At 45.2% G+C, this 6,960-nt stretch overlaps 1 pseudogene; it reads right to left on the bottom strand.

Moving 5' to 3' along the window:
* The window catches only part of LOC109706267, a 14,538-nt pseudogene extending 11,274 nt beyond the window's left edge, over positions 1 to 3,264 (bottom strand).
* Positions 3,265 to 6,960: the final 3,696 nt, after the last annotated feature.

Here is a 6,960-nt window from a genome sequence, read left to right as displayed (position 1 = left end):
TATATAGTTTAGTTAGTTTATGTGGTTCAGTATTTATTTACATTTGAAAATGTGGATTTCTGGATTTTGTAAAATAAAAGGTTTTCTACCCTTCGTGGTAGCGTTTTTAAAAGAATAAAAGTTTCTGTGTAGGAAACAGTTTTCAAAAGATTTTTGTGGATTTCTGTTTAAACCTTGAATGTAAAATTGTGATGTGAATGGTGAATGTATGAATGTATAGTTATCTTTATATTCATCTGGTTGTGGTTGTATCCTGGTTGTACTGTGTATTTGACCGACGCCGTGCAAATACAGGGGAGACTCTGTCCGTGTGAACAGTGGATTCCCTGTATTTGTGGCGGATCTGGCATACTCTGGGGTCACGTTTTTCAAAAAAAAAATTTTCAGACGCTTTTCCGCTTTGTTTTAAACTGAAAAGGGACCCCGGGGCGTGACAGCATACGATAAAAATTATAGAATTTCATAATTTAATTTTAACGTTTTTATAATATCATAATTTAATTATTTCAAGGCCCTTTAATAAGTGATAAAATATTTAATAAAGTACCGATTGTTGAAAAAATAAGTACATTTTTTTATAAATAGTACATTGTTATACTTTAATATCCAAATATACTGCAAATAAATAAATATCAAGATAGATAAGACTTGGATGGATGTTGAAAATAGACAACATTTGAAATACATATCAGCCACAATATTTCAGCTTATACTATATTTAATTTAGTATGTCTTAGGTATACATTAACAATATTTTTTACTTTTTGATGAAGTAAATAGATTAGATACACTATTCTTATCACTATTTTTTTATTTTACAGGACTAAGTCTTGGATGGTCAATATTTTTGAGTTGGATCATCTCAAGCACGTAATTTCGCTCTTAGCTTAGACTGTGTTTGGTTGCTTGTAAAACCACCCTGAAAAAAAATTTTCTGTTGAAAAGTGGATTTCGAATGTTTGGTTGGTAGTAAAAAAATTTTCCCCGAAAAGTTGGGATGAAAACGGGGGTTTTCATTTTCCGCTCAAATTGAGCGGAAAACGAAAACGCACAACGCCGTGAGGGGGGGGAGAAAAGCGCGATCCACGAGGTCGAGCGGCCCTCGTGGACCGCAGAGGCACGTGAAGAGAGAGGTCCATAGACCCCTCTCTCTCCACCTCTATATATATATATATATATATATATTATTTTTAATATAAATATACAATTATATATAATATTTTATTTGTAAATATTATTTATTAAATATATGGTAAATTATTTTATAGTATTAAATATATGTACTATTATATATATTATATTATATACCTATTGTATAATGTATTTTAAATATATTTTATTTATTAAATATTAAACTATAATATTAATATATGTAATATATTAATTATTATATATTAATAATATTTATAGTAATAATATATAAAAATTATAATAATAATATATATAGTATATTAATTATTATATAATAATAATATATATATAATAAAAAATATATTATATAGGTTTCAACTACTTTTCTTTTCCTTCAACCAAACAACCATAATCGAAAACTATTTTTCTTTTCCTACAAACCAAACACTACACTACGTAAAATTTTTTTTCTACCGAAAATTTTTTTCCACCGAAAATTTTTTTTCGCAGTTTTACGTCAAACCAAACAGCCCTTTAGGCGCAATGAACGAATACCCCATGAGTCAATCTTTAATCAACCCAACATAAGATTAAAACTCACCTTAAATGGTAGAAAACCCTCCCAAATTCCAAATGAGAGCTAGAGTACTTCTAAACCCATTTAGAAGAAGGTTCTACACCTATCAATTAAGCCCCAAAAGCCACAAATCAAAAATCCCCAAATAAAATCCTAGATTTCTCATTCTAGGTTTTCATTACAAAAATTCACCAAAAAGCGATCCAAAGAGGAGATCATGGTTACTAACCTCTCAACAAGCTTCAAACCAAGCTAGGAAGGAGCTAGGGTTGAAGATCTTTCCTCCAATGAGCTTCAAACACAACTCCAAGGTTTCTCCAATGGTGGAAAACCCAACATGAAGCAAAATGTAAGGACTGAGATTTTTTGACTGTGCAACTAAACTCTCGGTTGATGATGTTTATGTGTGTAATCTAATTACATAAGCACTCGTCAAGTTTCAGGCGAAAATGAGCTAAAACGGAGAAGTTACGCGATTATTAGTTTTCAATTAAGTGAATAGTAACTCCGATTTTTCGGTGAAGCCACGGAGTAGAGTTGGCTTTCTACGCGTACCGGACTCCGTTCATAGCGATCCAATAGCTCGTTTCGACCGGTTCAGCTATTTTGGAACTACTGGCGCTGACGGATTTTGAGTTTGATGCACGAATTTCGAGAAAATCCGAAAATACATGTTTTATATGTATTTATGTGTTATTCCTTCTATTGGAAAGAAAGTTTGGATTTTGTCGTGAATCCGTGATCGATCGTGGTGAAACAAAATCGTAGCTTTGTTGTCTCCGAGGTGCTGATCGCACTGGTGCAATCCGTTCGCAAATCTGACGGACGGATCTGCGAAGATCGCACGTTGATCGAGGAGAGGTCGGTGTTGGAAAATGGGTAATTTCGCAAAAGATGCGACATTTTATGTACCGTTTTGCGTGGGATCGCACGTGGAGGGGTATCCTCGCGTTTTACACGCACTGTGGAGGACTCGTTACGAAATTTTGAGTTTTGGAGGACTTACTTGCAATTTGCACCTTATGTATATATAGTGTACCTAGGGTTTTTGATCCCCTAACCCTAACCCTAGCCCTCCCTGTGCACCAGCCGCCTAGGAGGCCCCCTGCCCACGCCGTGCTTGCACCCCGGCGGCCGGCAGCCGCCGCCGTCGCCGGAAAAGACTTCCCCAAGCTCCAACCTTCCTCCCTCTCCCTCCACCTTGGCCGAGGAAGTACCAAGCACCATCCTGAGCCGGCCAGGCCTCGGGTGAGGTGAGCCCCGACCCAGGCACCCCCGCCGGCACCGTCACCGCCGACCCCCACCGTCGCCGTGCGCCGCCGGAGCCGCCGTAGCCGCCTGCGGCCCCAGGGACACCACCCAGGCCGAAGCTGGGTGGCTCGGGTGTGTGAGCCCTGCCGCCGTTTCCCGACGGCCGCGGAGGTCTCCGCCGACCGTCCGGCGACCACCGCGCCCGACCCCGGCCACCCTCGAGGGCCGCCGGCCGCCGCAGGAGCCCACTGCCGCCGCCTGTGTGCTGTAGGGGCCGAACGCGGGCCACCTTCACGCCCGGGCATCGCTGCCACCCGCCGACGCAAGCTCGGCCACCGCCTCGACCCCTGGCATCATCCCCGACCGGCCCCGACCAGCCCCGGCCGCCGCGTCGCCGCCGGCAGCTGTTGGAAAACAGCAAACCGCAAGGGAGTTGGCGGCTCCGTACGCCGCCGCCGCACCTCCGGCCGCCCTGCGCCGCCTGACGTGGAGTGCCCCGGAGCCCCGCCACCTGGTGCACCCCTCCCCGGCCGGACCGCCTGCCGGAATACCGCCGGCGGCCAACCCTAGCTCCCCCCTCACTGTGAGTGTCCATTTATGCATTCCAGCACTGTTTTCCCACTTTCCGGTGACTTTTTCGGCTATTCGAATGGTCTTTTTGACCTCGGGAAGTGAGCACGATGATCCTTAGGTCGTGCTGAACATCGTGCTCACTTCCGTCGAGCCCTGAGATGCCTTGGTTGCTCGGGCAACCGCGATCTTCCTGCGGTGCGCGCTGCTTCGCTGACCTTCGCGTCGCTTGTGCGCGCACCGCAGTCGCCGATTGTGCTCCGAATGGTGAGCACGGTCTCCGGCACGCTGAAATCTATCAGCGGGTGCGACGGTTGACCCAGCGAACCTCGTATCGCAAGATCGGGCCTTAAAAACTGTCGAAAATCGCATAAAATGATAGATTTTAGGGTTCATGTTGTGCTTTCTTGCTTATAACTTCGACTCGGTCGCTGTGGACAGCGTGTAAACGCTGAGGGTAACCTCTGGACTAATCGTCCAAGGCCCCAAGCCACTGCGGAGATCGAAAAGCCTTGTTTGGGGCGTTTCACGGCGAAATTCGTCGACGGAACGCGATCTTAGTTCGGTTTTTATCCGACGGTGCCTCGGGATCTGTTGTGATGTCGCTAAGCCTTCTTGGCAGGTCACCCGTGTCGTTTCGGGGGTTCGGAAACGACGGGTGAGCGACTGGTGGGTCCCGGTGTCAAAAACGACACTTTCGGGAACCCGGTTCGAGACGTTTAGTCAACGATGTCTGTTCCGAGGCGAAGTGTGGTGTTTGCTGCCAATGTGGGTTATTATAGAGTATTAGTGGCAGCGGTTGACTCCCAGTTGGAGTTGGGGAGTTCCGGGACAATTAGTGGACCCCGGCGAAGCCCCGGTGCGATATTCGGGACACCCGATGTGATTCGGCAATCGGTCTTGGGAAACCGATTCCCGTGGTTCCTTGTCTGGGGATTTTATATTAGTTGCTGACATTAGGGTTTCCTTCTGATCTTGTGGACTCTTCGTAGGTCCGGTTGCTCTGTTCCCCGCCGTCGTGAGATCTGATCCAGACTTGTATAGGTGGGTACTTCGATCCGACGTCGGTACAGTGGTACACGCTTGGTTATGGTTTCTTACCCTTACTCTTCTATTGTTACTATCGCATTGAGCTTGCATCCCCGTTGTTTCTATTATACTCTACTCATATGTTTCTATGCTTAGTATCATGTGTAGGAGTAGAGTAGTTTATCCATATGTGATACCGGTGACCTGATTGGTCGGTTCTTGTACTTTGTTTCGGTGACCTGATTGGTCGGTTCTCGTACTTTATTTCGGTGACCTGATTGGTCGGTTCTCGTACTTTGTTTTGGTGACCTAGTTGATCAGTGCTTTTATCTTATATCTGTTGACATGGTTGGTCGGTTGTTGCTTTATGTATTGGGTTGGTCTGGTTCTTGACTTCTGTCGTTCGATGACCTTTGAGGTCGGTATACCCTGAGGGGTAGGATTGTCGGCTGGTGCTGACGGTTGTTCTGGACTATATCGAATACACTCCTGTGACCTATCGGTCGGTTCTTGCGTTCGTACTTTTAGTTGACATCGAGCAGTGTCCACATACTATCTTTATTTACTCTGCCTGGTTGTTCTATGTGTAGTATCCTGTATAGGGGTAGAGTAGATGGCATTCGTATATACTATACTTGTGACCTGGTTGGTCGGTTCTCCTGTTTGCATCGGTGACCTGTTTGGTCGTTCGTTACTTCTGTATATTGACCCATCTTGGTCGGTTCACGTTGTTACTTGATGACCTACACGGTCGGTTAGCCCCGAGGGGCGGTGATTGTCGGCTGATTGCCGACGGTTGGCTATTGATCATATCTGCATTGATCGCCACAGCTCGAGTGCATTTCACGTACACCAGCGGGTTGATCCCCCGCAGGAGGGTGTTCTTTTCCGGAAAAGTGGTCGTACATCCGACCCGTGAGCCCAGCGGTGTTCTCTTTGTGCTAGGGTTACATGCCAGGTGTGAGCAGATAGTGGCTTTTGCCTGAGGTCCTTAGACCGACACGGCGGTTTAGATTGGGTACTTTTGGACTTCTCGTCCGGTTGACGCATATAGCTATAGTAGCGGTTGTTGCATATATACTTCTAGTTCTTTCTTTACAGTTGTCTTGCTACTATAGTTTTGATATCCTTGTATGCTTGCAGTTGTACATTACAGTAGCGGTAGTTGTATTTTCATATATATATATCTCGTTCGTTCATTATCGTTGCTACTGTATTTTACTTACCCATACTGTTGGTTATCTCTTCCTGATCCGGTGAGTACTCCTCGCCTTCTTCGGCTTGCGGTACCCACTGGGAGGGGAGACATGTTTACATGTTCTCACCTCCCCCACCATTTTTCAGGTATCGCGGGTGATGAGTAGTGGGACGAGACGTGAGGTACGTGTGTAGCGGTCGATAGAGCTTCCGACCCAGGTTATTTCGGTATAGTTATTACCCTTATTATTTCAGTTGTTATAGCTTAGATAGTTATATGGTTCAGTATTTTTATTACATTTGAAAATATGGATTTTCGTGAATGTAATAAATGGATTTTGTGAAATAAAAGGTTTTCTACCCCTCGTGGTAGCGTTTTTAAAGAATAAAGGTTTCCGTGTAGGAAACAGTTTTCAAAAGATTTTCTGTGGATTTTGCATCTTAGTATTTCAAAACCTATTTCTGTGGTTGGAAACATTTTAACTGATAGATGTGGATTTATGTTTAAATGTCGAACATATAAATGTGAACCTGTGATGTGAATGGTGTATATTATGTTTGGTTGGTATTTGTATGTTCATTTGGTTGTGGTTGTACCTGGTTACTTCTTGTACTTGTGTGAACGTGCAAATACAGGGAGACTCTGTCCGTTGTGAACAGTGGATTCCCTGTGTTTGTGTGGCGGATCTGGCATACTCTGGGTCAGGCTTTTCAAACAAAAAAAAAAAAAAAAATTTCAGACACTCTTCCGCTATATTTTAAACTAAAAGGGACCCCGGGGCGTGACATGTCGTGACAACCTCCCCGACCTATTGCGCAGACGCCCTCGTCGCGCGCTGGTGTTGGAAGTCATCGATCAGTTTCTGATACTTTCAGAGAGTGTCGGCCTTCTCCCAACTTGCCTCGCCATGTGGGAGATTCTTCCACTTGACAAGGTACTCGACGCTCCTCGGGACTCCGCGACGCCGAATGGTGCGAGTGTCCAGCAAGGCTTCGACCTCCTTGTCGATTGCAGTGGTCATAGTGGCGGGAGCGCGCTGCGACACGCCCCGGCTCGGGTCCTCAGCGTCTTCATGGTAGGGCCGCAGGCAACTAGCATGAAAGACAGGATGAATCTTCAAGTTGGCGGGGAATTGCAGTTTGTAGGCTGCCTTGCCCGCCCTCTTCACGATAGTGAAAGGCCCCTCGTACTTTCGCAAAAGCCC

Source organism: Ananas comosus, unplaced genomic scaffold (genome assembly GCF_001540865.1).
Source record: "Ananas comosus cultivar F153 unplaced genomic scaffold, ASM154086v1, whole genome shotgun sequence".
Lineage (NCBI taxonomy): Eukaryota > Viridiplantae > Streptophyta > Magnoliopsida > Poales > Bromeliaceae > Ananas > Ananas comosus.
This window is presented reverse-complemented; position numbering and strand designations above follow the sequence as displayed.